At 44.1% G+C, this 10,021-nt stretch overlaps 1 long non-coding RNA gene across 2 annotated transcripts; it reads right to left on the bottom strand.

Moving 5' to 3' along the window:
* Positions 1-4,428: 4,428 nt before the first annotated feature.
* On the bottom strand, positions 4,429-9,517 carry LOC103367108 (uncharacterized). 2 transcript variants are annotated; one of them, XR_520707.1, is made up of 3 exons: positions 8,780-9,517; positions 8,054-8,158; positions 4,429-4,824 (listed from the first exon to the last, which is right to left on the bottom strand). It is a non-coding gene; the product is annotated as an uncharacterized LOC103367108 (long non-coding RNA). The 2 variants fall into 2 exon arrangements; XR_520706.1 differs by having other exon boundaries at positions 8,054-9,517.
* Positions 9,518-10,021: the final 504 nt, after the last annotated feature.

Here is a 10,021-nt window from a genome sequence, read left to right as displayed (position 1 = left end):
CATTCAAACATAATTTGTAATTGTACTGCTCAGAGATTTTAGAAGCTCTATTTGAACAACAGGCAAAACTAACTGCACAAAAAGTACTTAAGAGTCTTTGCATTCTCCAGCATGCATGACAACGTATGTGCACACCCAGTTGGATGAAGTGCACACACCGATAGTGCGGTATGTCACTGTCTCAGTTTCGACTGGCCTGCACTTGATCATATGTGCACACCCAACTCCCCTAATCCTTCTCCCACGGTCTCGACAAATTGCTTTCAAGTGAACGGTGGATCAATATATTAGCCAGTGCTTCCCTCCTACAGCTTTGAATAGGATTAGTGAGAAGAAAGGGAATGAATTTCAAGACATAAACATGCACACACACACACACACAGATATTGCTGAAGCGTAATTCTGGTGGAGATGCAAGCGAACACTAGCGCTTTGTCGGAACAGGTTCATCATTCGTGTGGCTGGCTTCTCCGAATGACCACGAAAGAGGGGAGCAGGAGCTGGAAGTGACTGGAACTGATTATTGTGAAAGCGATAATGTGTACGCATGAGGCATGTGACTGAGGAAATGCATGCATGCATAGTGACGGGGGAGGAGGGGTGGGGGTTTGTCTACCTTGTTTTATAGAAGCATGACCAGCGTGTTTTCTCACAACACGCACAGTGTGAATTATGAAATGTCACTTGACACTGCTGACAGAAAATGAGGGAGCAGAGAGTGTGCGTTTGAGCCCTGCGCATCTATATTGTATCATCTCTATTTGTGCCTACGGCTGCTGTTTATCTGGATATGAATTAATGATTCAAAATGAAACCGGTTACAGTTGAAAATGGAGGAACAACTTCCAGTGTGAGAAAGTCGGCATCCTTTAAACGTGGACTTAACCCCCGGAAAAAGCTCATGTGTTCCTCATAGAGGGTTTTTTTTTTTTTCAGATTCAGCTGTCGCTCTTGAAGGAAACATCCATTAACCTCCCAAAGTGTGATAATGAGAGGTTTTCTGTAAATTTGGGGGCCAAAGCTAGTGGGTTTGGGGGGGTCATGGAGGAAGACAGCAGTAAAGGCGGGGCTTTAATGAAACACAGCACAAACAAGTGACTCAACAGCCTAAAATATGCATCCAGCTACAACAACCTGACAGCAATTACACCGTAGTCATTATCTGCACTGGTGTAAAATTTTGCCACCCTCTTTCATCTGGCGAGCAAAGCTTGCGAACGGTGTTTGCCTAAGGAAGAGGTGATGTCAACTGGCGGGAAGTCAGCAGGTGGGAAAGAGGAAGAGGAAAAGGCCCTTCCACCGAAGCCCTGCTGAGCATCTAACAGGATTTAATACCGAGCATGTGGAGTCAGGAATGCATAGGAACAGTATGCAAAGGGCAGGAAAAGGCGGAGGAGCATCTACCTCAGTGATGTCATGATATGAGAAGCAGACAACCTGGTCCTGATGTTCCCACAGATGAGACAATGACGCAGTGTGGCTTCAAATTTGTGAGTTTCCGATCCAGGCTTCCTGCGAAGGACACGGAGCGTCAGATTTTCTGCACACATGCACACAGAGGATCAATTTGGAAAAATATAACTAAGCAGGAGTGAAAGAGAAGGGAGACAGTAGGGGTGTGAACACTGGATAAAGGGGCCCAGCATAATGAAAAGATTTGTGCGCTTCCCCCGGCTGTCATCTCCCTTCCTACCACTGGGAAGAAGAGTCAAAGAGTACATTGTTTCTGCCTATGTATCTGTTTGTGTCCATCCCTTGCTCCGGTTATATGCCCCCGTAGTCCCCATGAATTCATCCTTCCTCTCTCTCTCTCTGTACATACGTATATCCTTTGTCACCCTCCCCCTCAAACTAGCATTTTAGCTAGCGTGCCGAAAGACAGGAAATGCCTGTAGGGCAAATGAATAAGAGGTGGCAGCTGCCCATGCATGGTATGAATCCAGAGAATCTCCTCAGTATCATCTCTTCGCCCCGACCATCCTCCCTCCAGAAAAGCAGAAAGAGGCACAGAGGACTGAAGCATTTACCATCTCTTTCACGATCATCTTCTTAATGCTGGATTTACTTTTAAACTGCACAGTCCTGGTTGGCTATTTGCATCTGTGTCAAGCTGAATGGTCGGACTTGCATCCCACCATTGACTGATTGATTCATTTTAGGAAAACATGAAACATACTGGAGACCGAATATTAGTTTGAGTTGTAAGACAACACCTTACACAACACAATATAGTAAATGGTCTGCACTTATTATAGTAGTATACAACTAGTTGAAAAAAGCTCAACCGTGTCCACGTGGTTATTGTGCATAACGTATGGTGAAAATTCCCTCAGAAGCAGAGTCTGAAGCCTTTTTTGCATACCATTCCCCTGCTCTCTTTTCCATCTCTACTGTAGTTATTCAATAACAGGCAAAAATACCAAAAATGAAAAAGGTGAACAGTTGAAGGCAATAAACACTGAGTTGGATAGGATCTGTCATTAAAAAGATTAAAAGAAAAGAACGTTTTTAAAAAAAGTAACTTTATCTGTATTTACACATGGTTTCGAGTGCAGATGATTTTTTTTAGCCCAACTGGACCACCATCTGGGTTGTGATGGATTTCATTTCTGGTTCAGTTAAGCAAGTAAAATATAGAGAAAACAAAAAACACAATAATTGAATATACAGTATCTGCTTTGTAAAATAGCAGCTCGATCTTTTCGCTTATAATTTACGATTTTTTTAACTTTTTCTTTTTAATTGATACGGTGCACTTGTTGGCTAACACCCGCCTACGCACATGTTCAGCTAATACACAGCGACATGAACTTTCATTTGGAGTCTTGTTTCTGGTCACCTGATAGATGCAGGTCCAATATTCACTCATCTTTTGATTCTGGGTTTCTGTCCATCTACCCTGGGCAAGGTTGAAGAGAAATAATGAGAAAAGGCCAAACATTCACCAGGGCTGCTCTATTTTAAGTCCTTTATACAATCAAAATTATTTCCTTCTGATAGGCTGACTCTACTGCATAATGCGCTCTCAGCTACATTTTCATTTTTTGACTTAACCTGTGAACTCTGCCTTTTCCATCTGCATGGAGATTTTTTCACGAGATCAAACCCAATTGTCTCATGTTTCGCATCCAGCTGCAGCTCGGCACTCATAAATGGGTTACCGTACACTAATGCGGGTGGGTTCGTTTATCGGTTCCTGGTTTTATGAGCTAAATTTCTCATTAGATTGAAAAGGCCGGTTAGTCAACGAAAAAGAAATGCAGCAAGTGGAGGTCAACTGCCATTCAACCAGAGGCTCAACACACTCTAATGAACACAGTGTGTGCGTGCGTGTCTGTGTGCAGGGGGCATGGCTGGGGTATGTTAGAATAGAAAAAAATAAAAAAAAGAGAATGTTTGTATAAGTGTGTGTATCTGTGTGCAAGTGTGTTTCCTGCCATTCTGGCCCCAGCTGTACCCAGATGGCCTAAGAGCACAGCGTGCTAAGCTAACAGAGACTAGAAAGAGACATTCACCCTGAGTTAGTGAGCTGGAAGAACACTGTGGTGTGACACCCAACAAAGAACAAACCAGCTCTACTCCATTTACCTCCAGAGCCAAAGCTCTGAACTCACATAATAACACACATCAGCATTTTATCAACAGAAGTCACCGATCCCTTTATTACACTGTACAGGTGTTTACTGAATACATCAGATATGACATGACGTCGGTATCCAGCAGCTTTAAGTCTTAAATGAAGACTGCACTAATGAGGTAGGCTGCCTCGCCACTAAACTGTAATTACTGACACAATTACTCAAACAAAAACCAAGCAGCTTGAGACTAAACTGTCTTTTTTCACTCGTTTGCATCCTGGCATGTTAACACTTTTAACAAACTGAACGGCCTTCCATTTTCACTTCACTTGGTCACCGGTCAGCTCATCACAGCATCTACATGTCAAGTGAAAAATCGGAACAGTGCAGAGAGAGCACAAGCTCCCAAAACACTTCTTTCTTTACTCACAGCAGATGAGACATGGATTAATGAGGTGTGCTGCAAAGGAGTGACCGGGTGCTTCAAAAGTAGGGCAGTCACACAATTAAAACTTAAGGGCTGTGACTGCAAATTATTTTAATTATTAATTATTCTGTCAATCATTTAGTAATTAACTGATGAATTTATGAAATACAAAGAAAATATGTGGTACTAATACAAAACACCCAAGTTATCCAATTTGAAATTATATAAAAAATGACAAGAGCTACAAATAGCTTCATTTAATAACCCCAAACCCGGAAATATTAGATTGTCTTTCCTCATTTAAGTAATTTATACAAATTGTGATTATTAGAATTGTTGCAGTTCAACTTCCTGTTAATCAGCTAATTGTTTCCACTCCTTCTTAAACAGAATAGTGCATAAGGAAAGACATCACGGCACTGATTTAATGTAAGAGAAGCCATTTTATACAAACCACAAATTTTTCTGTCTGCAGTATCCCGATGAAGATGACTTTGTAGACTTCATCCTAATAAATCATTTGTACCACATTTTTTGGAGCATGCATCTACCCATTTGTGGTACTTTGCATTTTTTGAGTCTGTCCATTGCTCTCCATCTGTTTGAGCGCTTCCTCGAGTTCTCATCTTCTGACTCGCGAGCTTTCGTTTCCATCCTCCTCGCGCTACCTTCATTTTGTCCTCCTCATCCTGCTCCTGCTCACTGTGTCTTTAGGTTGGTCAGTTCAGCGAGGCCGAGTTACATTCCTGGGATGCCTGCTACATATGGTCCACATTCCAGCCGGTCTGCTGAGAGGCCCACCGCTTCTTACTGCTGGCCCTGCAGAGACCAGCCCAAAGCTGAACGTGCTACTGCATTGCTTGGGCCTAAAATTATCTCAACACAGCTTTAGTTTAGCTCAGCCTATGCTTGCACTGAGGCTAGACCTTATAAAGCCTCACCAATCAAAACTCAATGATAAAGGCCTGACCCAACTCTACACTGACGTTTCCTTTGGCTCCCTTTCCTTGCATATGGGCTGCTGTGGTTTCTTTCTCAGTATATCTGTTCCCTCCGGCTACTATATCTGCCTCTATGTATATGTGTGCAAATCCTACAAAGCACAATAGTCCTATTCTTTAACTAGGTCACCTACACAAAACTGGAAAAACTAAACCTTGATACCCTTTGTGCAAGAATTCACAATGTGTACACACATGCACACATCAGAGGTGAATACCCAAGGGAATCATCTTTCTGCCCAGTCTATCCAATTCAGTGAGTACACAAATTTGAGGCCATGCCTCAGACAAACCTGGCCAGGATTACACAAGCAAACTGGTGCGTGTTTCTGTATCTAGCAGATAAAAGCATTCATTTGCTGTTAGTTTTACATTTTCGTTTCGAAAGAGAACAGTCCCAGTGGAAGGCGCGTATGCACCACACTGCGACATGTGCTATACATATGAGCATGGGGCTGGTAAAGCCCACACTGTAGAGTGCTGACAATCTCTCTCCATAAGAGGCAGTCGCAATATAGTCTGGGACATGGTTGGAATACTGTTAGCGCTGCATCACCAACTACTATATGTCAGATTTCATCATGCTGCACACTCCCACACATCCTTGTCCTGTGCATGTGTGCACATGCACGCACAGACAGACAGTACATCTGTCCCTCCATCCGTCCATACATACACATACACCTACGTACAACATGACAACATCTGCCATGGAGCTTTGGATGTCTTAACCACCCCAGACGCACATTCTGTCAACCCACTTACAATATCCACTTGTTAACCTCTTACAACTGCAGATGGATATGAGATGCAACATTTATCCTGTGAAAAAAATTAGCTTGAACTAGTCAAAGTTAGCCTTCTGAGGCTGTCTGGGTGTGGCCATAAAAATGTGCAACCTCACTGCAGCTACCGCATTTCCACCGCATATCCTCCCCTCTTTGATTGGCCTTCAGGAACAGTCAATGTTCAGTCCTGCTCACTTACACAAAGTCGCTTGATGGTCTGGCCATTTATAAGCTTAAGTTAGCAGAGGAGGAGTGACTCATCAAATGACACATTTTTATTATTTCTATGGTTCTGATCAATGTCAGCAGCAGTGACGGGGCAAAACAGTTCCAGATCAGTCTGCAGGTACTCTGGAAAGTTAAGCAAAAAGGACTGTTTGTCAGGGATCCCAATTTGCTGAACCACAAATATACACATATTTTCATAAAATATAGTAAATATCCAAACACGGCCAAAGATACATGCATTCATCTCTGCTCAGAATAATGACTTTCAGGTTGACTTGACATTTGACTGTAGATAATAGGGCACAAAATCGCTTGCACAAACATCAGATCCAATCTTTCTCCCCTCTTACATGTCCTTTCTGTGCGTCTGTGTCTGGGGAGTGGCGCAACAGACGTCACTGCTGGACGGCTGTATTAATCAAATCTAGCCACACAGAGATAACGACTGTGCCGGCGAACCACTAATACACACATTCATAGGTCAATCCAATGTGGCTAAACAATCAGAGCCCAGACAAAAGCAAACAGTCACACAAGATGGCAAAGGGGAGAATGAGAGAAAGAGGGCAGAAGAGGATTTATAAGGAAATAACTTGTTAATGATGCAAAGAGGTGCACTGTAACAGCAGAGTAGCGGTGAATAAGGTTGTCATCTGAACAACAATTGAGGATTCATGAAGTCCTTTCATTCTTCACAGATAATCAGTAATTACTCTTGAATTGGCTGCTGAGATTGTAAATCAAATTCTTTTGTTTTACTTTAAAAAAAAAAGTGCACTTCTAACCAGGACCAGACTTTATGCAGCCTTCTGAGAATAATACGACAAGTTCTAACAATAACCACAATGTCACATCCTTTTTGCATACCAGCCTTTAAACACTCACAATGTGTCGTTGTAACTTAAGTCAATGAAGCCTTGTAAATACATTTTCACGCTCCTATATGTGAGACTAGCTCCAGCGCAGCACTTCCTGCGCGGCGTGTGGGTGTGACATGTGCTGGGACTATTACAGCTAAAATGCAGCCTAGACGTTCAAATAGTGGCAACCAGATAATCCAGATGTGTCCGGTGGCACCGGACTCCGGCCTGGTCTGCAGCATCATGTATAATTCACCATTCATAGGCAAAGAGAGGATAATTACAGCAGGCTGGGTACCCTTGAGGAAGAGGTAGGCCGAGGAGGGGGGAGCTGATGTGAGCCCTGTGCAACTAACAAGCATTTCCAGAGAATCCCCACCCTCTAAAGCGCATTTTCTGTGAGGCATCACGTAGAAACGGAAGAAGGAGACGAATGAAAAAGAGAAAAAGGGGGGGGGACATTGTTACATTTGCAATTTGACTATGTAAGGTTGTTGGTATGGGGCAGGTCCTTGTAAAATAGGCAGCAAAAGGATCCTCCTAATGAATCCTCTGGAGCTACAAAGTGGGAGGAAAAAAGGCAAGTCGTCGGGCAGGGCAAGTGGCCATGATTTGCACAAGGTCAAGTGATCCATCAGGAGCTTTGATGCCTTACAAAGATCAGAGACGACAAGGCCCGAGCTGTCATTTAGCTGACGAGGACGGGACGCAGGTGGAAAAAGCAACTGGCTGCTAAACAGAACGCAGCTCAGCAACCAGTCCTTACTGGATTATAAGCAGTGCAGTTTTCCACTTGAGAATTTGAGCTTTGGAACCTGACTTTAGATGAGTTACTGCATTTTAACCCCTTGCCTTTGTTTTTTGTTTTTTTTTGGAGAAATTTTTAAACTTGGATTGCATAAGCCCAAGGAGGAACGCGGTGAGCACTGCCTTTAGGATTACATAATCTGTGCTACTAGAATTCACAGAAAATGGGGGGGCAGAGTGCGTACCCTGTCGAAACTTGCAACAGGTTGATGGACACAGTGCAAAAAGCAGGGATGAGGGGATAAAAGCGAGCAATGGGTCGCACAGAGCAGCAATAATAAAAAAAAAAGGCATATGTGAAAACTTTAGAGAGATAAAAACCCACAGAAATCCACAGGTTAACCGAAATACAAGCCCACCTTACCTCCATCTGTGAGGCCCCTTCTGCAGAGTCCTGGAGGAAGATCCTGATGCCACGATCTGAAGTTGGTTATAAGGCAAGAAGATCTACTGTGGGCACCTGGAGATACTGAGGGGGGAAAAAACAGCATAAGACAAGCTTGAAAGGGGAAATGAATGACGCGGAGGGGGAGAGAGGGAGGGAGAGAGAGAAGAGGTGGGGGCAACTCTCCACATCCATGTTGCGCTGCAAAGGGTGGGGCCTTGAGGAATTCACTCTATCTGCTTTCCTCTCGACTTAAAGCTTATCTTAATTAGACTACACAGGGTCAGCCAGTCCTGTGCACTCAATTATGATCGAGTTATTGTGCCATAAAGGCATCAGAAGAGTGAGGAATGACTCCTCGATATTCTTTGACAAGTCAAGCAGCACTACTGTAATACAGAGCAACTCATATCCTTCTTTTCCTGTAACTGGATTTAGATTCATTGAGCGACCAAACGTTTCCCCCTGTGGAGACACACCCGCTCCATCCCAGTATATTCTGTGCCAAAATAAAGATTTTTATACAAGGCCTCGATCGACCGACACACCAACCTTGAGTGCTCAATTTGTACTGAAACAAAACAAAAAAAAAACAAGGGATGAAACGCGTTGAATGTAACCCTCCTGCACGCCCTCTCCTGTAAGCCTTTAAATGTCACCTCCGCTAGAAAAGTTTGCAAAAATGTATTTGACAGTCGCACTTACTTTGGTTCGGGTCAATCCGGCGGCTCCACCGAGGCGCTTGTCAGTGCGGACACACCGTGACAAATATGCGCAATTTGTGCCGTGCTTGGGGCAGATTTGAGGATTATTACACTCTGTTCGGACCGTTTCTCTTTCCCCCCCCCTCCACCTCCACCCCACGCCCAGTTTGCCTGTGGCATTCAGCGGGGCTGGCTACTGTAAAGTTGCCACGTCCGTTACATTTCACAGACTTATGAAACCAAAACGACCTGGCAAGCGAGTGGAAATTACTACTTCTCAACTGCGCAATAGTCCAATTAATCTACTGCGGGGGGAGATTTAGGCAAGGGGGGGAAAGAAGGAAAAAAAAAAAAAGGTGCGCGCATCAAGATGGCAATACATTTGTTATGTAATATCTTCCTTAATGAAAATGACTGGACAAAATCGGTGAAGCCACGGTAGATGTAGGAGCCTCGGAACACAAACAGTCGGTTTAGTGACATTTTTTCAGCGCAGAAGCCTCACAGAAAACCCTCAGCCACACCTTAACTCTCAATCAATTTTTTTTTCTGACAGTTCCAGAGGTTTCGACGAGACGCGAAGCCCCGCAAGTTCACCCCCCGACAGCACCGTCCTTTCTGCGTCCCGTGTTAACGTTTAAACCTCTGAAAAAAACAAAATATGAAATTGTACCAAAAAAAAGGCACCACCCAAAAAAACACGGTCCAATCTGTGTATCCGGTGGTCCGGTCCCACCCCGTGCTCCGCGCTGCTCCTCCAGGTTCCTCCCCGGTCTCTCTCTCCGGTCCAACTCCTCTCTTCAAACCGGCTTCTCACTCCGATCAGCTGGCAGGACCGTGACGTCAACGGCCACAACCGACCAATCACGAGCAAACCGGAAAAGTCGCCGCCGACGCCCACCGTTTACGCACGGTGACGATCGGGCGCGTCGACCAATGACAGCGCGGATCTCTGTGAGAAAAGAGGCGGGACTTAGAAGGGTTGACCAATGGCATCGCAGCCGCCCATGGGAGGCGTTTTATCCTTGGACCTATGAGGTGTTGGGAAGTATTAGGTGTGAAGTGCTGGGAACTTTTTCATGCCAGCAGGCTACAGATGAAATTAAAATGACAGATAATGTAAGATGTTCATCTTTGTAGTAGCTTTCTGACAGGTCACCAGTCAAACTTTAATAAAATCAAAGGCAGGGTAAGCAGGGAAAAGATACTCCACTTAACAAAAGCAATGTAAATATATAGATAG

The sequence above is a fragment of the Stegastes partitus genome, unplaced genomic scaffold, assembly GCF_000690725.1.
Source record: "Stegastes partitus isolate 25-593 unplaced genomic scaffold, Stegastes_partitus-1.0.2 Scaffold1016, whole genome shotgun sequence".
NCBI classification, from domain to species: domain Eukaryota; kingdom Metazoa; phylum Chordata; class Actinopteri; family Pomacentridae; genus Stegastes; species Stegastes partitus.
The sequence above is the reverse complement of the archived record's forward strand: the minus strand, read 5'-3'. Positions and strand labels throughout refer to the sequence as shown.